Source organism: Pleurodeles waltl, chromosome 5 (assembly GCF_031143425.1).
Source record: "Pleurodeles waltl isolate 20211129_DDA chromosome 5, aPleWal1.hap1.20221129, whole genome shotgun sequence".
Lineage (NCBI taxonomy): Eukaryota > Metazoa > Chordata > Amphibia > Caudata > Salamandridae > Pleurodeles > Pleurodeles waltl.
The window spans coordinates 1,400,617,821-1,400,640,561 of NC_090444.1; the positions used below are offsets into that span (position 1 = coordinate 1,400,617,821).

A 22,741-nucleotide genomic window follows, 5' to 3' on the forward strand; every position below is an offset into this window, starting at 1 on the left:
GCTCTAAATGCTAGCTAGCTTCCTCCTATTTAAAACGCCATCATTTGCGATGAAATTTACAGGTAAAATGAAGTTCCACGTATTTTTTTTAAACCTCTGACTTCTCTGTTTCTAAATATTGGCATGTATGATGCAGGGAGGGGATTTGAATCAACGGCTTGATGCTTAAATGCTATACATTGTGCTACTTTCCCTGTCCATGACTTGAAGTTTTAGTTCCAGTGATTTTTCAAATACTGTCTGATTTCGTGTAGCAAATTATTTTGTACTGAATTACCATGTTTCACGTCGGCAAGCATTACTCAAAGAGCCCTACAGGCTTTCAGTGCATAACATTTACAACTCATAGATGAGGGGTTAACGTTATAAGAAGCACAACGACGTTTTGTCCACTATTTAGTACAACATCTGTGTTTTTCGGCAATATAAAAATCCATTTCTTTCCATTGTTTATTGTAATGTGCGTTATCAGGGCAGAGGTGCAGTTAGTGAAAGACTTATGGTAAATGCACCAGCCTATAAATATTTATTCGCTTCCTAAATGCTGAAGAAATGTAATTTATAAGTGCTCATGGCAACAACATCAGAGCCACTTCTTGAATATGTACTTTTTTGATCGGCCTTCCAACATGGCTTTGAAGGGGGTTGCAGTAGCAAAGTATTGACATTGCTATAGCCCAAACAATATATTTTCTTTGTTAAAATGAGAGGAAGAGGATGCCTACCTTTTACCTATGGTTTGAAATCCTGCCAGCACATATGACTTGAATAAAGGACATAGGGATGTATGTAGCATAGACTGAGCGATTAGCTATCATGTACCAAGTGTCCATAAAGTTATTTTGCTAACACAATTTAATAGCATCTGATAAAATAGCACAGATTATTTAGTTGGAATGAATAAACCTTCCTCATTTTTTGTCCAAATTGAATATATTCCCTTCCTTCTCCAAAGTAATTTATAAGTTCATATCGCAAGTACATTGACTGCATATCATTTACTTGGAGAAGATGGTGCTGACCCTGAAGCAGATGACCTATGTATTGTAAATGGTTACCATATTATGTGCAAAAGCCCATAATGGCAGTAACTGGTATTTGAAAAGAAAGAGATGCCAACTGCCTGTGGCTTTCCTTTTCAGATTTCGCCTGTGCTATACTTGAAAACCTCTCAGTGGCAGAGAGAGGGAAAGTTAAGTCCTGTACCTGCACACAGCTGTGTGTGCAGGTACAGATAATCAGCTGTCGGACTTGCCTGTATATGGGTAAGATTCCTTCAGGATGAGTAATGTTTCAATTACCCTGATTTATATTCCTCATCCCAGTCCTGACTGAATGAGGTGACCAGCCTCCAAAAGACCCTTTTCACAATATAGGATGCTTAACCTAGCCTTTTGTATCCTTCTTCTCTTTCTACATTCAGTGGTAGAAGAACCTCCCCCTGGCCTCCTGTATATTACATGGCATACAGATTGGAGGTGCAACAACGGGGCAAAGACTAGGATGAGAAGGACTATGAATTGGGATAATGTTTAATAAACATCTGATGAGAAGACCACTTCACAGGCCTACATACCTCATGAAGCGACTCCATGTCTCAGCCCAAGATGTTGAAATGACTTTTGTGGATCACCTCTGCATGGTAGATGGATGAGCCTCAATAAGTACTCTTTTTCTTGTAGGATTGCTTTGTAAACCCTTCCTTCAATGTAACTTTTTTCATTTGCTGTGACATAGGAAACAAAGACAGAGTTAGTCAACCTGAACTCCTTTGTATGATCAATGCAGATGGATAAGGCCCTTCTTACATCAAAGGTAGAAGGATCTTTGAATCATTGTGTGACTGAAGATTTGGTAGAATTATCTTCTGTGATAAATGCAGCGAGGAGTTAACCTTGGGAATAAATCTGGGATCCAATTTAAGAGTCACCCTGTAAGGAAAGAACCTTAAGTAGTGATAGGAACTAACTAGATCCTCTCCCCTTGCCGAAAGTAATGGCGAGCAAGAATGTTGTTTTGGCAGACAACCAACCCAGGTCTGCTTCCTCTAATGGTTGAAAAGGACACTGTTGTTATCCCTGTAGGACTGCTAAGAGGTCCAATATAAGAAAAGGAAGCATTACTGTATATCTCTTTGACCTAAAAATATTCAAGAAGTGCCCTACAAGCAGGAATATATCTGTGCAGGCCTGCCCTTCCTTGAGACATTTAACAGCTGCCCTTTGAGCAGACAGACTGGAGGGCTCCAAACCTTGGAAAAGGTCATCCATGAGGAATACCAGGATCTGAAAAGCCTCTAATGAGAGAGGATCAAATCATTTGGCAGTACACCACTTCTAGAATGCCCATCTATGCTTCTTGTACAAAGCCAGAGTTGATGGTCTTCTTGAGGCTTGAAGGTCCCGGGCAACTTCCATTGAACACCTCAGATATTGCAAACCAACCCTCATAAGTTCCAAGCCGTTAGCCTGAGATATTAAGCTGGATTTGTGGCAAGGATAGAAACTGAAGATGTGGATTTTGTAGGGATAGATGGAAATATATCCCCCTGGACAGGGTCATGAGAAAAGAAAACCACAGGTGTCTATGTCAAAAAGGCACCACCAAAATTGCGAATGTCCTCTTCTGCTGAATCATCCAAAGCACAGTTGGGAGGAGGAGAACTGGTGGGAAACCATAGAGAATTCTCCTGGACCAAGGGACTTATAGGGTGTCAACCACCAAGGCCTGACGACACCATTCCTCCATGCAAAACACTTGTATGAATGCATTGTGCTTTGATGCAAACATGGCTATCCAGGGCACTCCCAAGTGTTTGCAAATCCAGTTGAACTCCCAGGCCGACAAGTGATACATCACTGATGATGGGAGGTTGTGGCTGAGACTGTCCACCTGGAAATTCACATGACCCTGAATATAAACAGTTGTGAGTGTTAGGAGATGTACCTCCACAAATGAAAATATCTGAGCCACCAAAAGGTTTATTCTTGGCTCTTGGTCTTACCCTGGTGGTCCAGATAGCACCTTGTTACCTCATTGTCTGTCCTGACAACTACAATGACTCCTTCCAACTGAAGAAAATAAGTCTGCATTTCCATAAATGCTGCTGCTAATTCTCTCCAGTAGAAGAAATGTAAACGCCCTTCTTCCTTCCAATGGCCCTTTCTCTCCTGATCTCCTAGAGTTTCTCTTTAGCCCTACATGCTGGCATACTTAGTCAACTGCAGAAAATCAGGAAGATAGAGCAGGACTGCTTTTGAAAGGTCTCTGCCTCGTAACCACAAGCCCAGTGTTTTCTTGGTTTGATGAGCCTCTGGCACTAGGACCTAGAAATTCTGAAACCTCGGGGACCAGTAATAAAGAAGATGGTTCATTTGGGGCTTCATATGATAATGCACCCAGGGACCAACTGTTATTGTTGCTGACATTAGTCGTTGCACTCTCAGCCAACCCTGTGATCTGCAGGATCTCTCTATCCTTATCCAGGACAAGCTCCACATCATGCTGCTTCTCTGAAGCCTTCCTTGCTTCTGTGTTGACACAAAGATTAGGAGATGCGGCATAGCAGAGTTCTCAAATACAGTGCTGCTTTGAATGAATTCCTACTCCACTATAACGAAAGTAATTAAAACACCGCTGCCCACCGTGTGAGAAACACATTAGTGTGGGGCTGAGATGGTGACAAATACCCGACCGCAGATGCTTAGGAAGCTCCCCACCCCAGCCCAGCACATGAACCAGGTGCACATCAGCGGCCAGTAATGAAAGTCAGCTGAACGCTGTTACACGACTGAAACAGTACGTTTCGGATTTATGCAAGTGAAAGTACTGCATTGTGGCGGTCTGCATGTTTATATTAAACAACAAATAATAATTTTCCCAGAATAAGACATGTAAAAACAAAAGCTGAGTATGCTTACCTCTGTTGGAGACAAAGAAGATACAGGAAGTGGTGGGAGGGATGTTTATCCACCACTGAGAGTGTAAAGATAGGCAGGACTCAAAAGGCTGTGATTAACATCCCATAGTGTGTAAAGACTCTGTTTGGAGGCGGGTTGCCTCATTCAATCAGGGCTGGGATGAGGAGGACAAGATGAGGGGGTAATGAAGTATTTGAAGCAGAGAAGTACATTAAAGACACTAAGCACACAATAATAGGCTGCAGTGCCTGGAATTATGATACGCACAACTAAAGATAAATGATTACAGAGGACTGGATGAGTTTAATGGAGAAGAGTTAGGCATTGACGGATGAGGTGAAAGGTAAAATGAGAAATGAGAACTGAGTGTCTTTTTGAAGGTAATGTTATGGAGGAAGATGCCTGTTTCTCATAAGTAGGCATGTGAGTGGATCATTCTAACAGTGGTTGTCTAAGGTCAAACCCCTATCTGTTTGGTCATCTCTTCAGAACACATTCCTTAAAGCACAACCAGAAAACAGGATTGGAGGGAAGGGACCTTGTTCAACTCAGAAGTCAAAATGACTGTCTGGAGAAATGGAAGGACGAGGGAAGGGTTAGCTGGGAAGTTGGACAAGTGGGTTGAAGCCGTCATGGGGGGTAGGTTAGAAAAAACTAAAATGTAACAGAAAACCCAAAATTAGTTAACTGCCTAGAAGTAACATGTTTAAAAGTGAAATAATAGTTTGTCTCATGGTATAAAAGTAAGTAAAATATTTTTAGAAATGTTTATGTATTATAATGTTTCAAGAAATGGAGTATGGCTGCTTATTATTTAGTGGAACGTATACTTTACTTCTGAACACTTGTATAGCCTCCACATTCTTTAATACCATGAAATACCAAAAAGACCATGATATTTGACTTTTCTCTGAGGTCCCACTAATTCTAATCAATAATTAATAAAAAAGAGATGTGTAGTATTGTTGTAGGCCATATTGAGAATCAGTTTCTGTAGCCATACGAGAAATCAACAATGCATTTCATTTAGCCAGGCCACAATTATAGTTATTGTACTGTAAGTGAGACTGTTAGCCTGTTATTTAACAAGGCTGAGAATAAACAAGGAGAACGTCCAAACAAGTGAGTGCAAACCACAAGCCAACATACTATCCAAATTATGAAGAGTGGGAATTTATCTGCTTAATTATTGATTGTTTTATGTGTTGTCCTTTCTATGGTGGTACATTTTTCATCTTGTGGCCACTTCTTAGTGCTTTCCTACATGATGGGAGAAGCAAGTGAAAACAAGCCAGTGAGTCTTTGGATAGAGAATGTAAGCTGGTGGGTGTTAGCACCGGTAGCAAAGGTAGACCTCAATGGTACCTCACACTTAGTGCTGGAATGAGGTAGGTGTTTTAATGGTAGCGCAGGGAAGTGGTCTGCAACAGAAAGGAGGTAATGGTGATCAGTTATTGTGCATTGTAGTAAGGGTGTGTCATAATTGATCTTACCAGTTGGCCCTTTTCAGACCACTTCACACCAGGGGCCATATTACACATTGTGTCCCTGGGGGCGCGAAGGCCATGTGAACCCCCATGGCCCAATGGTATTACAGATGGGGCTGCAGACGCGTCTGCGTCCCTTTCTGTAATACTGATAGCTCTGGTGCACATGTAGCGCCAGCGCTATCATGAGGGGATGTTCCCTCATTTGCATGGGGGAGTGGCTCCATGCAAATGAGGACATTGCATTGCCTAATAATTTGCCATATTTTAGAGGCAGATGCATAAGTAAACTTGCCCTTAGGAGGCACACTGAAAGTGCCTGCTAAAGGTAGCCTTCTGGAGGGGAGGAAGAGGGTCCCATGGATCTTCCAGACATCCCTCTGCAGGCGAGTGCAGTCAATCACTTTACCCACCAGCAAGGGGATCTGTCTCCGTGAAACACAGAGCAGCTTTGAAGCAGCTGGTCCTTATTTCACTTGAATGCGCTGCCCCGAGAGCATTGTGAATCTGCAGCTGCACAATGGGCAGCACTTTCTTGCTAATACGGCACACTCTACCTGTTTGCGTCTGGCACACCTTTTTAAAGGTGCACCATGGTGCAAACAGGAAAGATGTGCCATATCCATAAGAGAATCCTTGTTTAAACAGGTCAGATTTCAGAAACGTCCTGCAGACTGGGTAGTTTGGTTGAGTTTTGGCGGTTAGAATAAGCATTACTTGGCTTAGGCTCACTATATAGAAGGGTCCATGATAATTTATCAAGTGGGCAGCTTCACTAGTAACTCGTGTGGTATTGCTCCATGCTGACTTTCTGTTAAATTTACTGTTTACAATAGGCACATCTAATCCGGCGACTCTTCTTAAAATCGCTGACTTTTAGCAACTCAGTAGACTGGGAAGTGAAACGCGGCAGAATGCCCGGAACCTGGCGGCTGCACCTGCTCCTGCTTGAAAGGTGATCTGAAATTCCATTCACACTCCTGAACAACCACAACCACACTTTGAAGTTAACAGCACCCTTAGCAGGTGCGCAACTAGACCCACACTTTGGGAGTGGGGTGGGTTAGATTTTGAGTTGTAGGGGCAGAAAACTCTTGTGAGCCTATGTCAAAATTACTCATTGGGAACAGAAATCTTACACTGTTAAATGTTGCATTTTAATGCACACTGGGGCAGTAGACCTCGTGGGATGTAGAATTCTGTGTTCTATTTTATAGGACAATCAATGGAAAATAAAATATTCTAAAACACACTGGGCCCTTTTTATATGTTTAACAATTGCTCTTTCACACTGTGTTTACAAGCATACAATATTTTTGAAATATCTGCAAGATAGGATGCTAGTACAAAAGGCAAACAATATTGCTGTCATGGGCAGGATGTCTAATATTCAGCCACCATTAGCACACTGGATGCAGAAACTGTAATTCTTGGCAATTCACAGTAACCCTGAGTTCCAGTTCCTCAGATATTCTTGGTTTTCATATTCACATGTTCTAAAATACAACACACATTTGAAAAGATGTTGGCAGTACAGCAACACGAAACACCAAAAACCAGTCGGTAAGGGTAAGTGTCCATGGTGCTGCCACAAAAAAAGACCAGCTGCCCAAACTGCAGCATAACAATGAACATTAGAAGGAGCACAATATAAAATAATAACACTTTTTTTGAAAATACAACAGTATTTTCTTTTTCAAGGACCGTCCCTGTTAACCTTTCTTTCTGCCTAACCCTGATGGTCTATGTCCTCCCAGCAGCCCATCTCTCCCTCCCTCTTTAGCTGTTTGCCCGACAACATGTCCTTGCTAGGATTCCGGAGAGGTCCTGTTGTTGACGAAGATGGACTGTCTCCAAGCTCTCAGCGGCCCTCACTGCCTGCCCTGGTACACAGTGCACTAAGCTCTAAATCTGCCACCTCACACACACATATCTGCACTCTCATGCTCCACATTAATACTCTTTCTCCCTCCCTACTTCTTAATGATTAGAGGCCTAAGGCAGTGTTTCTATGAACCACTTTTTCTTCTGTCTTTGGGAAGACCACTCCACCTGCAATTCTCCATTCTCATTCCCTTTAGTGTTTCTCCTCATTTCCTCTCTCCTCAGCCCTCTTTTCTTTTTCTCTTGCTCTCTGTAGGCAGTGCTTTGAAGTCCCTTTATGTCAGCACTTTCTGTCATCTTACACCATTCTGTACACCACCACCTGGTCTTCCAAACCTGATATTTCTTCTTCAAAAGGAACCAGGACACCGTAATCCAGCAATTCTGGGTCATTTCCAATGTTTTCTTCGAGGGTGTCTGGGAAAGTGGATCTTTCAAGAAGATTGCAATTCGGTTTTATAGCAGACACACTCCACAATGTCAGAAATGAGGTCAACTTCAATATCCCAAGACATCAATCAGCTTGACAGACTCTGGTCACTCTTCACTGGCTTCCTGTTGACTAGAGAGTAAAGTTTAAGTTTAAGGCACTATGTATAAAACATAGGGCACTTCAAGCAAAAGGCCCACCTATATCACAACCGCTAAACTCACCTTATACCCCAGGTAGAACCCTAAGGTCAACTAAGGCTTGACTGGAGGGAAACCCTCAAGTTTGGAGAACAGGAAGTAGAGAATGCCTCTTTATTTACATTGCAGCTAAACTGTGGAACTCTGCCCCATACTGTGCAGCTTATTGATAACAAGCTTTTATTTAGGAAGCACCTAAAAACTTTGCTGTTTGGCAATTAGCCTATTCTATTGTTGCCCCTGATGTCACGTATTGTTGGTTTGTGTTGCAGATGTTAGCGCTGGAATGCCTTAGGGTAGCCATGCACTTTACAAATGTGCATAGACTAGAACAGAAAACAGGGGTGTAGGTTGGCAGTTGGTCACCATGCCTGCTGCTAGCAGGCAGCTACATGCTGCTCAGATTCCTGGTGTTACAGAGTCAGTGGTGACTCGTCAGCAGTCACTTTAAAACTGCATGGTGTATGATGGAGCTTCCAGGCCAGTGGTGTATCCAAGTGGATTGAATATTTGTACAGCAGTACTATTCCTGCAGCCCTACCTTTTGGTGTGTTTATTTCTATCGTTTAGAGTAACATAGCACCACGGTTGGTAGCTGAACATTTTTGAGTGTTTTTATTTTTTGTTACAAAGATAATACGCTTATTAGTAGAGTGTAAGTTGAACCCCCAGTCTGTTTGTGCTATTGAATGGTAATAGTTTTCAGCTCAATGGTACTCATTTTATGGACCTTGGATGGACGAAAGTCTATATGAACCTATGTAGAATCGAACATGTTACTATAGGAGGCCATCACAGGTCCTTGGAGTGGGCACATTAAAACCTTGAGTCACACATAACTGTAACTATACCACATGCTCCAGTCAGTTTCAATGTTCAGACTCTGAAGAGACACAGAAACAGCAGTGTTTTGCTGCTACTGCTGTTCATCTCGGCAAAACTGCTAATTAAAAAAAATCAAGCGACAGCAGGGGCCGGAGCGGCTGGGTACAAAAGATGGCTACGTTCTGTTGGTGCTGCGGTCTGGCACCCTGTTTTGTTAGTGGAAGATGTCCTCAGAGCAGCCTGTGACCGCCAAGGGTCTCTCTGCAAACTCAATGACTCCCGGCAGACCCTGCAGACCTTGCTGTCCTCTGGAACCCTCCACAGTCTACTGTTCGGTGACATCTGACACACTGCAAACCTAACGTACTCAGTAAAACTACATGCCTTCAACAAACTCTGCAAGCTAGCTAAGCCAAAACACATTCTGCAAATCTTACCAACCTAAAACACAATGTAACTCTCATTGTGCACGCAACATATTGCAAGCATGCACAACAAACAAGGGACAATGCAACAAAAACAGTAACCTTCATTTTTTATGGCAGAAAATAAAGACCTACTTGAAAGCCCTAGTGTACTGATGAGGACAAGAAAGAAAACGTTCTAGCTTACATAGAGTGCTGCGTTTTAAATCGTCAGCGTGTTTTATTTATCTCAGGCTGTGAGGTGCGTGGCCTGAATCTCTGATTTGCACAAGGAGGCTCAGGGGGCAGTCTTTGGGTGCTTTGGGCTTGCTTGAGCATGGGCCTAAGAAGGGCAAATAGATAAACTGCAAGCTTCAGGTGCCCACCTTCGGCTAGTATGTGTGTTCTACGGAGACAGCAGTGTTTAGTTGGAGCCTTCATTCCCTGCATCTGCAGGTTGAGTAGAAGCCAGCCAAGTAACCTTGGATCAGACAGGATTGCTGCCCTCTCCCAGTGAGCCCAGGCCCCGGCTACTGGAGGGGGTGGGGGTGGGGGGGGGGAAGGTGTTTGAAGCCCTCTTAGCTTAATGGTCCTTGCACGCCTGACCCTTGGTGCCATATGTTTCATTCTAAAGAGCAACAATTGCGTACAGTTTTGCAGAGGTGATACATATATTACTAAGGTAATTCTTATTACCTCCTCGTCCTTCCCTCGCTTGTAGCCATTATATGTGAGGCCCCATGCCTCCCCAGGCACCAATCCCACCGAGTCCGAACAAATAAAAAAGCCCTCCCTCCGGCCTCTCCTGTCACCCACAAGCTCCAACCAACTGCCTTTGACAGTTAAACATAGGGAGGGCCGGAGGGACTATGGCTGCAAGCCAGGGATTTGGACTCAGAGTAATGCAGTTACCGATAAGTAATTCTGATGATTCATGAGCTAGAACTGCCCTCGGATAGCTTTGCCGTTAAATGACGCCCCGTTAAATGTGACAAAATAGTGAAAGTTTTTTGTTGCCTGGTTCGCAATATTTTTTTATTAATTCTGGCCCTATGATTGAAATAAAACAGAGAAATGTAACACTTGCTGTCATTCTGCAGACATGATTCGATTTTCTTCAGTGTTTGTGTTAATCATATATTTTAAGTAAGCATGTTTTACCAGTGGTATTCAAATCCAGTGCGAACACAGAACATTTTAAGTCACTTTCAGCATAACAACCATTTGTTTTTGCTCCAACTGAGCCTTTTTGGATTTAATTCCCATTACAAGGATAATATGTACAATTTAAAAACCAACAATATGCTCGGCTTTGTTCAAAGGAGTCAATACAATTTTTCTTCTAACCCAAGGGGCTGGCAGTCTGTTTTGATTAGCCTGTTGCTGTGGGGTAAACAGAGGCCCAGGGATTCAGAGTGATTTGCTAATTACTGACAGAAAATTATTGCGCCTATTAAAGCAGGAAACATTACATTGAAACTGATTAGATCATAATTTCTCAGTGTTGTGTTTGTTTAAAATATTTAAACAGTCACAGAACAACTTCATAACACGTCCATCTAAATTATACTTCAGCACCATGTTGTCTCTGCCTATGTATTCTTGTGCAAGGGCGTCATTTATGTTGTTGACATCTTGTAATGTTGAAAAAGATAATTGTAATAATTCTGTGCTTTCATTCAATACTTTTACTTTTAATTTTGTTTAATTTTTTAGTACTCATTTCACAAGATGGAGCCTTAGCTAGCTGAGAGGAACAGTTGGACTCTTTATAGATGCCACTGAGTCACTAGATTGTCCACATCTCTTACATCTAGCAATCAAAAGTACAAAATGCTGGCGCATCTGCACAGCGTGCATGTGCAATGGGTGTTCTGCTGGCACGCCAAATGAAAGCCTACCTGTGCCTGTCCTTCCCAGATCGTGCCACGTGGCAAAACTCTGGCCAAATGATAACATTCATATTCTTACCATTCCACATCTACATGCACAGACCTGCAGATACGAGCACGGTTAAGTGTGAATTTTAGTAAATTATGTACCAGCTATGAAAATAATTTCCCTATTTGCGGCTTTACCTGCTTGGAACAAAGCCCCTATGATATAAACACTAACAATATGCAAAGACTAACATGAATTGGACCACTCAATTCATGCACGTTTGGCCCTTAAGGGACATCTTCTTAATGCTAGGATTCTCAGCAAACATAAATGCAAAGTCATGAACTTTATTGTTTCATGCACTCCTAATTTTTTCTTCCTTATGGAGACCAGACTCAATGATTCTTCTAGCCAGACATTGCTGTTGCAATTCACACAACTTGTCAGGTCATTAGATGCAACTGGATCGATAAACTGGACGAAGGCATAGTAATCGTTTTAAAGATATTTATTCAGTCTCCATTTTTTACCTTGAAAATTGATCACAGCACTTCTTTTTTCAGAGTGTTAATTTACAGTCTGCAGAGATCTAGAGACAATTTCCCCCAATATTGCTTGGGTATTAGCATCCCGCTTCCTATCACTTTCCATTGCATAGAGTGCAGTATCCCTTCTTGATAATATATTGGCTATAAGAATGAAATAAAGAGTTAGTAACCTAATAAATGAAGCTGGGCACACTTTGGATGCAGTATTCAATAATGTCCATTAGAATAATACTGTACAAGCTCTGAATAGAACAAACATCCATCCGTCTTTGGTACAGTTTTCCTCAAAACCTGAATAAGGTCCATTTTGACAAGGTCTAGACTTTCTCACATTCTCGGTCCAAGATCAATACAACAAATTTCTACTGTCTACTCCTGGGCCATCTCAGCACTAGGTAGCACTTCTTCCCTAAAGATAAGTAAGTCCAGAAGAGCACTTCTTTCAGACCCTGACTCCCTCCGTCAATACAAACAGCATTGCAGACAACTCGAACGGAGACAGAGGAAAGATTATAACCCATATTCTAAGGTTACTTACCGAATGCAATCATACACTACAAGCAGCTGTTAAACAGTGCCAAGGTCAACTACTGTTCTTCACAGCTGGCGTCTTCATGCAATCCCACCAAGGAACTTTTTAGAATTGTTAACATTATTAGTAAATCAGAATCTAGTTCAACCTCCATCATTTGAACTCCAGATCTAGTAGGTTATCTATTTTAAAAAGAAAATCAAAACCCCATATTCATCTTTTCCTACTTCATTAGACTTGGAACAAGGGGGTTCTAGTCACAACAACAACCTGGAGCTAGCCCCCTCCCATTAATCACCATGTTCTTCAGGATCTGGTTACTCTCGCAGAGAATCAGGTTCGAAACCCTCTTCTTGGCGCATAATGGCTCCCTGTATAATTCCTGGTTTCCCAAAATATTGTACCTAGCCAAAGAAAGCATTCCATCTCTTATGACAGGCCTATGTAACTTCTCTCTGACAACAGCGGCATGGGAAAAAGCTGTTTTGAATCTCTGCTGTAAAAAACCCCACAGATGACCCAACAACATTGTCCACGTACAGGCCCATTTTCCTTCTTCTTTTTTCCCTAAAAAATCACAGAGAAAGCTGTAAATCAGCAGATTACTGATATTATTGAATCACATAATCTTCTTAACTACTCTAAATTGGGTTTCACACCCTCCCATATTACTAAATCTGCACTGCTAACCTTGACAAATGAGCTTAAACTCATATTGGACTAGGACAGCCCTGCCACCTTGATTCGACTAGATTAAACCACCTTTACGGCTCCCTTTGACACGGTATCTTCTGCAGTTCTAACTACCAGGCTCTAAAACACATGGTTTCAAGGCAGGATATTGGGTGGATTTGCTGGTTCCTCAGTAAGAGAATTCAAACAGTATCCTTCAAACCTATTAGCTCTACCCTTTTCTCACTCTGTTGCAGACTCCCATGGGGATCTTCACTCTGCATGACCTCTCTGACACTCTGATCCATTGCTTTGGACTAAACATATTTTCACACATTGACAACACCTAAATCTTGTGAACAGTTGAACTGAAGTCAAATGTAAATTCCAAAGCTACATGAGAACCTTGGATGAATGGGACCTGTCTCAGTTTCAATGGAGACAAAACTGAGATTCTTATCTTCAGTAAACTTCAGGACTTAGGACCGATATCCAGCAGATATTGTTTTCCCTCCTATTCCAATATATAATCTTTGGCACGTCAATTTTTCACACACCTACGCATGATGGTGGCAACATGCTTTTTCATTCTACACATGCTTCGTGTGTACTATCATACCTCGGATAAATTTGCGGTCTGCAGGTTGCATGCAATGCTCTGCAGTAGATACATTAAACATGACTATTCTGTGAGCCACACCTCTGACCAGGACTACACAAAGATATCACCATTTAGTGCATTAAACACCTGAGCTACCGTACTAGTATAATAAGCTGCAACTTGTTGGCTGCACATAGATATCTGCAATAGGTTGTTTAACCTACTAAGATATCTTAAAATTGAGTTTGTAACATATTGAGTAGGGCAAAACAGATTAACTGTTACATTTTCCTTGTCAATTTATTTAGGGGCAAAGTATGTACAATTAATGCATATAGCCTGACAGACCATCAACTGCCATTGATTCAACTCCTCATGATGCACTCCCTCATGACTCCACCCCCTGTTTTCTAGCTAACCACTCTCATCCAGTTTGCTTGTTTGTGGAGACAAATGTTTCAATTTCCAGTGGCGACAGGAATCCTTAATAGCTATTCATAAGAGAATGCCGGGCAGGGCGATAATGATGCGAAGTGTAGATTATAACGGACTGAGCTGTGCACATGAGTTTAAGTCAAGAACCCCACCCATGTTCAGCCCTGTATAAGGTCGCTCAAGGTAGACTCAAACAGAGAGGGCAAGTGGAGGCAGAGGTCAGACTCGGGACACAGGGCAGGAGAATAAGCCCTTTAGGCTTTAACGGGGTAAGTCAAATAAGATATAGGCCACTGTTCCCCATCTTGTTGCTTGAACAGTAATGCAACAGCAGGCTAAGCTTGCTGCAGGCCTACTCTTAATACCATGGCAGTGTGATCAGTCTCCCAGAGTACAGAGGTCAGATGGAGTTCATTTGAAGGACCACATGCAAATGATGGAGGCAGGTGGGGCAAGGAACCTGTTTCGGTCAGTAGAAACATGCTAACCTTTTATAGAGCATAATACAAACTGAATTGTTTGACACAAATACCCTTATACTGTATTTAATTACCTGTATTTTTGTGAAGGCATAGTGGAAACTGAAATCACCAATTCAGGATCCTAAACCAAAATATAGGATTATATGTTATTTACCCAGAATAGGAAATAACGCGTAGACCCAGGATTATCAGGTCCTATTGTGTGTGTTTTTCCCCATTCTGTGGAAAATAACATTCCAAATCTGCATCCATTTACCACTAGAGCAGGTGATAGGTGGATGTGGAGGCTTTGTTTTTCAGTGTGGCGTGAGTAGAAGAAGGTATGGGACAGACAGGAAGATCCTGAGTAGAGAAACCTTTTTCTGCTCCCCCTTGCTACAGTAGGACAGCAAAGTGCAGCAGTTGCCCATAGCCTCAATAATCCAACTCTGGGTCCAGTGTCTAAGAGCTCAAGATAACTAATCCCGGTAATTGCAGGCCTGGTAAAATTGCACACTGAGACAATGAAAATCCTATAATTGCCAGAGGAGTAGTCACCCATAGATACTGTTATGGGGAAATTCATATTAAGTGCCCAAATGGTGTTTATTACTATCCATCCAAACCATTTCAATAAAAACCTGCAAGGATACATCCTTCTGCAGAATGTATGATGGAAAAACAAATGCTGGAACCATGCATGCCTGAACAACCTATCGGAACAACGACCGTGCTGTTACCACGAATGCCTTTACCACGCATGCCTTTACAACGATTTCTCGTTGTAAAAGCATGCCTAGTAAAGGCATGTGTGGGAACGGCATGCGTGGTTCTAGCATGCGACCCCTACCTGTCCTAAGGCCCAGAAGCACCCCACCCCTAATACTGAAACTACCCACACCCCCACACCTAAAACAGAACTACCCCGGATACCTTCCACCCACCCTGAGCCCTAAACCCTTCACCGACATCACCCGCCTGCCCTAAAAACAACCGACCCCCCACCCTATCCCTAAAAACCAAACTACCCGATCCCCCCACCCTCACCCCACCCCCAAAAACCAAACTACTCCGATCCCCCACCCCCAAAAACACTAACTACCCCGAACCCCCATCCCTAAAAACTAAACTACCCGATCCCCCACCCCCAAAAACAATCTACCTTGACCCCGAACCCCAAACACACTAACTACCCTGACCACCCATCCCCAAAAACCAAACTACCCCATCCCCACCCCCAAAAAACAATCCACCCCGACCCCCAAAAACACTAACTACCCTGACCCTCCATCCCCAAAAACCAAACTACCCGACCCCCAGCCCACCCCAAAAACCAAACTACCCCACCCCTAAAAAAAAAACTACCCAAATCCCCCACCACAAAAACAAAAGTACCCTATCCCTGAAAACAAAACTACCCCGACCCCACCCATAAAAACAGAACTGCCTGATCCCCTGCCCCTAAAAACCAGAACTACCCCGACCTCCCCCCAACCCAAGCCCTTAATCCACCCCACCCCTAAAAACTACCCCCCAAACCTGCCCCACTTATCTGATGAAGTCCTCTCCCATTGCTGACTCACTTTTTAATCTGCCTTAACCACGCATGTGCGTTGTTCAGCACATGCATGTTTAAGGCAGATAAAAAAGGAGTCGTTAACACAAGCGTGCTTCCGCTTGCGTTAACAACGTAGGTCATTGTTCCGGAGCCGTTGTTCGGATGTTCCCCCCTTCTGCCTTGCTTTTTACATGCAGATGTTGAGCTATTTTACCAGGACTGTAACTTTTTACCTACAAGTTACACAAAGTATTGGACAGTGACAAAAGCAGTAACGAACCAAGAATACAAATGTCTGACCTACCACTATATGCAGCACACTGGTAGCAAGCAGACTAACGCTCCAAGCTATTTCATGAAGCTATGAACCTGCCACTGGACATTACACTCAGTAAGTGCATTAACCAAGTGAGTAAGGGCAAGAATGAAAAACGTTCATTACTTTTAGAACTTCAGAATATCAGTATTGCATGGGGAGCTACTATCTAAATTAACTATTTATAAAGTATTGACTTATAATTACAAAATAGCTTTCTCTCGGTATGGTCAAGTTGATTTATAGAGAGGATTGTACAGAGGCTGCCCTCTGCAGCACCATACATACAGGTAGGATGGGTGAGGGGGCATGCTGTAGAAATGCCTGTAAGCCTGGAACAGAGGTGCCTGGGATTCGCTGATTATATCCCAAGCTGTGGTGTCACCAGTGATCACTGGTACGTAGACCTGATGTGCTTACACAGGCAGCTGTAGGAGAAACCAAAGCTGTTGCAGAGGGCTCAGAGTGAAATCAGATCCTATTTCACTGGTAGCTGCTGTGCAGTGGCATAACGTAAAATCCAGTGGCAGCTGGTGAATTTGAAAAGTGGTGGGGCGAAAGTACATGCCTTAGATCCAGGTTAGTAAGCAAAGTTAACAAGCCCATGTACTTAAAAGAGATTCAGGGGGGGTCTTCCTCCTAGAATCTTTGAAAACAATTTGGACCTGGAAATATTTTTGAATTGGTTAACACTTTTTTGCACTAGCAGAGCAGCCCTAGGTTAACTTTTTGAATTGGCAAACCAAGCTTGCATTAGCAGTGCATCCCTGGGATGATGTTTTGTGTTGTTAAAACTCTCTAGCCCAGCAATGTAGCCGTTGGGTGACTTTTAGAATGACTGAAGCTTACACAATTTGTTTTAGGGTATTTCAATAGTGAAAGGATGTTTTTAAAATGTTGCACATGTTATTACAGATTTTTTATTTTAAGTGGACATTATATTTCATTAGCGTACAAGCTGGGTCTAATAGTTTGGAGGACTATTGCACCAGCATGACAAAACTGCTAATTCCATCTTATCCACTCAGCCTTTCATCTTTCAAAGGTCGATTATCCTTGAAGAAGGTAACAAAAAACATGTTATTATTCAACAGGCTGAGAGGCCTAAGGGGGAGACAGTTATGCTCTACTTAATGTTAGAGCAATTTGTTTTTACCAAGAACTAGCACCTGGGCATCTTCCCTCATTCATATTTGTAGTAAATACATTGTTGCCATTTTTATAGTGCACAATTTGCCAGTGGCATGGCATCACTGCCCTTTCCCGTACGTGATTTGGAACAAGTATTCTACAATTGCGGGTGTAATCTAAAAGTGCGCAACTCTGACGCCATTAGCTCAGCTGGCTATCCAAATCTTAAATTAAGTCTATCTTTAAAAATCTTATCCAAGCCTGAATGTGGCTTTTTTAGTATTATTTGTTAATATTATTTGATTTAGGTGTTTTGGCAGAGTGTACTGTAAACACCAAGGGTTCATGGCACTGACAAATTAATCTATGGATGTACTGCACTGACAAATGAAAAATGCTTTCAGTTTCTTACTAAAAGAGATGTGAGAAGGGATAGTGCGAATGTGTCATTACGTCTAGGAAAACTACGCCACTAAAGTGAAGATAAGTCTGCTTGAAAAGGGAACATATTTTTTGATTTTGTAGGAAAGCGTTAGTAAAACTAATCAGATTTTACAAAGTAGCCCTTCCCTAATGCAAGTTTCAAAGGCCTCATCATACCACTATGTGAGTATTAACATGAATGTTAACGGGTTGGCCCTAATTACTATTGCAAAATATGAGTTGGTAGTATGATAAGGACAGTTTTTCTGTGAATGAAAGAACAGAGACATTCCTCTGGGAGAAAGAGATTTACTTGAAAGTCAAATGCCTAGGCGCCCCACAAATCGTGGAAAGAGACCATTAGTTGCACCACAGGCTGTAGCCCCGCATTCTTCGCTAGGGGAACCAGAAGCAAGCATGGGTCTGATGGCGGGGATATATTTGAGAGGTGCGGGGAAGGGCTAAGAGGGGTCATTGAAGCTGGCGCTCCGATAAGGGTTAGGAGATCCAAGACAGACCCCAGGGGGAGAGGGACTTGGGTGAACCTCAGTTCAGCCCCAAGAGCCCCTTAGTGCCCAGTGACCTTGGCTCAAGAGTTTCTGAGAGTGCACCCGCAGGTGGATGTTCCAAGTTATTTCTACACGCGGATGAGTCCCGCTGACCCGTTTCCAGTTCACACGTATATGCAAGCATGCATTGGCCCTTCTGGGCAAGGAGGCTTCACGGTTCAGTTCACACTCTTTTTGTACTGGAGCCGCTGCCACAGTGGCCTCCCTGGGCTTATCAGAGGATGTCATCAAGAGGGAGGTAGGTGGAAATCAGCTTGTCATGGGCGAAATGTGTGTCCTCATCTGGCCTAGGCAGGGTGGAGGGCAATCATCTTTGCTTTCCTTTCTACCCGACGGGCGTAAGACGGTTCCTATGTGCTGATGCGGTTACTCCTTTATTCACAGATCAGCTCGACACTTCAGCGGCTCCGGACTTGAGAGGGCTAAGATAGAGGTAGGCGTCAATCATCACTGGGTGGCTATTGGGGGCCTTAGGTTGGGAGACCAATTTGATCTCTTCTCGTGGGCCCTCAAGAAAGGTGGGGCACCTACACCGGATATTGTTGTCATCCATTCGGTAGGTAATGTCATGATACTGCTGGGTAGGTGTGGGGTTAGGGAGGCTCTATTTAAATCTCTGTCAAAAAATTTGGATTTGGTGCCATTGGCTGTAAGTTTATGGGCTGAAGTGATTCCGTGGCCCGGGGGTGGGCACCAGCCTGGGTTATCAAACACTCTGTGAAAAAAACGTAATCATTCAGTCTAGAAGGTTATGGTCGGCTCCTCAATGGGCACAGTTCAGCACAAAGTAACCAAGGGGCATTTGTTTCATGATGATGGCATTCATCTATTCCTCAGGAATCAGGATCTGTTTATTCAGACCATATTAGGGGCCATTTCTGATCTCTCTCAGCTCTGTTGGTGGGGAGGGAGTGTTCGTCAGGAAGTTCCTCACCATGTGGCGGGGCCTATGGCAGAAAAAATGCAGTGAACACCAAAAATTCAGACTCTTGACTGAACTGACCCCTGAGCGGGTAGATATTTGTGTGGGCACTGGGCCGGTGGGAGAGGGGCCTGACCTGCTGGTGGTCCTGGACCTTCTCTTCCTACCTGAGATGCTTAGTTTGATCTTTGGGGGAGCTGTGCCTGCGATCAGGTACCCCGGCTATGCGTTTTCCTGGGATTGGTAGTGCCTTCCGAGATGGGAAGGCAAGGTTGGTAACAATGTTTGCTTGTCAAATGCATTCTACTGGTTTGTGCAGCGATGGCCAGGATGGAACCTGGGGAGGGTGCAGGTTGGTGCAAATAGGGGCCTACTGGCACAATGTGCACTGTAGGCTTCACCAGGGGCGGCTCCTCCATGAATGCGGAGGAGCGTTGCCCCCTGCCAGCAGCGACAGCTGCAAAACCTTTACAAGGAAATGTTAACAAACAGCGTTTTTTATCATTTCCTTGTAAAGGGGCCGGGCCACGGGGTGACGAGTTTGAGGGGGAGTGCTCAGCACTCCCCCTCAAGGTGCATGTGTGTTTGGCAGGCCGCCTTGCCACCCCCTGCTTCCCCCCGCGCGCACCACCCCGCCCCGCCTATTTCAACACCTGTGAGCCGCGACTGGGCTTCACATAAATGAGTTCTCAGAATTATGTTTGATTGCAAGTTTATGTGTCTCTGTACCTAATATAACCTTCTGTTTCTGGCTTGTACTATCTTTGTTTTGATTAAGTGAATACCTTCATATGTACTTTTATGTTTTCTTGAGAGACCTTGTACAGATTAAGTGAACAAAGTTTCATGCTTGGATTGTGATTAAAGAACTACGCATTGAAAAACCACAAACTTGTTATGATATTAGGACTTCTTCTGTAATGTTCAACATGAAAGAATACAGTCATTCCTCATGGGAAAGGAGCCAAATAAATGTCTTCACAAAGAAGAATATATTGCACGTATAGCATACATTCAAGTAGAAGAACTTTTTACTGGCAGAACCTGCAAAGTGACCAGTAGATTTATATATCTTTTTTTGTTGACTTCAAGAATTTTTTCTGAAAGTCCTTCAAACAGCATAGGTAGCAAAGTATCTGAACTCATTTAGCACATGTACTCTCAGATCAAAGGCAACGTCAAAGGAAGCAACATAATAACAGACCCTCTGGATAAGAAACAGGCGATTTCTGAATCTTACACAATCATGTACTTTCTGTACATGATTGGCCTGCCGATAACCTATGTGAAACCTTCTACCTCACAATAACTACTACAAGAAATGAAGACAAACTGCTTCCTTTTATAGGATGACATAGAAGTGGCTTCAAGTTTTAAGGCAGTCAGGAGCAAATAGAAGCCACTAGCCATGAGACACTTTGGATCTTGGAAAAAGAAAAGAAAGCACAGTGTGTCAGAAAGATTGGACAGGGCTCTCCAGCCAATTGTTAGAAGAGCTCGGGAGTGTGTCTTACTTTCACAGTTACTGTTCCTACTAGAGAGAGATGAAGTAGCTAAGGACAACAGATTCAAAAAACACTTTAAAGTCAGTGTATGTCCCACAAGGAGTTATTGGTGCATGGTAATAGATGAAAACATGATTTGAGGGAGAGGATGCAGTGAGGGAAACATCGAAAGGCAGCTACAGCAGTTACAGTGAACGTTATGCACTGGAGATCCGATGTTTTTATAAAATACTCAGGCACTGTCAACAAGCGTCTTGTTGTGTTTACGTTTATTGCTTAGCTTGAACTTCACAGATATTGCCTTAAGGCATCTGGCAGGCTGAGCAGTGTGCTTCTATCGAACCCAACTGGAAGTGGGTCTGTTGAACTCCCGATCAGAAGTCAGAATAGGGCTTGGAATGACCTTGCTTCACCCCACTCTAACCTGTCCTCTGATAGGGTGTTTGGATAACTCAGCTGAAATGTGTCACCACCTGAGCAGGCTTCATTCTTCAGACATGCTGTTATACATCCATTACTTACTGTTAATGGCATTACTCCTAGTCCTACTCCCTCTGCTTCATTAAGTAACCAATGAGGCGCCTTGCCTCACCTAGACCTAACATCCCCATTTAAAAAGTACCACCAACCCAGGCCCCTCCTTTACAGAAACAAGCCGAAAGCAACTCAATTGCCCTGCACTGGGAGGCCGGGAGGGAACTGTAAGGAAGGCGAGGGAGTAGGACTAGGAGTAATGCCATTAACGGTAAGTAATTGATGCATTACCTCCCGTCCCTCCCTCGCCTTCCTTAAGTAACCAATGAGACATAGCAAGAAATCAGGAGACCGACAACTGAGTTGCAATGCAGAAAAAAACTTTATTTACAACCAATCAAGACACATAAACACCCCTATTCCATCATAGAGGAAAATACTCCCAAAACCGACTCCAAACACTCCAATTCAGCAATTTTGTAGTGCCGAACAAAAGTGGAGGGAGTGACCCAAGTAGCCGTCTTACAAATCTCCACCACCGATGCGCCCTGCAATTCAGGCAACGTAGCCACCATACCTCAAGTGGAATGACCAGGAATCCCTGGAGGAAGCACTGCCCCTTCTAAAGCATAGGCCAACAACAGCATAGATCAGATCCAGCGACTCAAGGAAGCAGTTGATGGCTTCTCCCCTTTCCAATAGGCCCAAAATTAACAAGGAATTCCTTTTCCGAAAGGCAGCACCACCTTCAAGTACCACAACAAGGCCCGACGCACGTCGAAAGAATGCAACCTGACCTACTCCTCCGAGGAAGGGTTGGAACAAAAGGCAGGGAGGATCATCTCTTGGCGGGCATGAAAAGCAAAATTCACCTTCGGGACAAAAGAGGGAATCGGAACTAGAACAACCCGATCCGGGAAAATCTTGCAAAAAGGGAAAGAGCAGGACAAACATCCAACTCCCCCAAATGCCTGTCAGAAGTAATAGCAACCAAGAAACAAGTTTTTAAAGTCAAATGTTTCAAATCAATGTCTTCCAGAGGTTCAAAGGGTGGTTCTGTCAAGACATCCAACTCCATCTGGACACTCCAGCTAGGAAAAGAATGCACCGGTCTAGGAAATAAGTTCAACAGGCTTTGAAAAAATGTTGGCATCAAATTTCCATCATCTTTCAAATTCTGCAAAGGACCCCGAAAGGCCTGGATTCCTACCCATTTCACCAGTAAAGTAGCCACAGACAACCCCATGTGGTCCCCATCCTCTAAAAACTGCATCACCACAAACAGAGAGGCCACTGTAGGGTCAACCTGCTGTCATAAGAACCAAGAGGTAAAAACCTTCCAATGACGATCATAGGAATTGCAATGTGGACTTACGGCTTGTAGCCTGCAAGATATTAGCCAAAGGACCAGGCGCCCCCAGCCCTGTCAACCCCCACCGTTCAACCTCCAAGCCGTCAAGTTCAGCCTCTGCAAGGACCTCTGGGAGAGGCAAGGAAACATCAGAAGAGTGGGATGGAGAGGAAGAACCCACTCCGGTCGGGAGGCCAACATTGAAACCAATT

The 22,741-nt window shown here is 43.4% G+C and overlaps 1 protein-coding gene across 5 annotated transcripts in view; it reads left to right on the forward strand.

Annotated features, from left to right (window-relative positions):
- FILIP1 (filamin A interacting protein 1) overlaps positions 1–22,741 on the forward strand; it is a 602,420-nt gene that overhangs the window by 434,819 nt on the left and 144,860 nt on the right. The gene's annotated exons all lie outside the window — the stretch shown is intronic.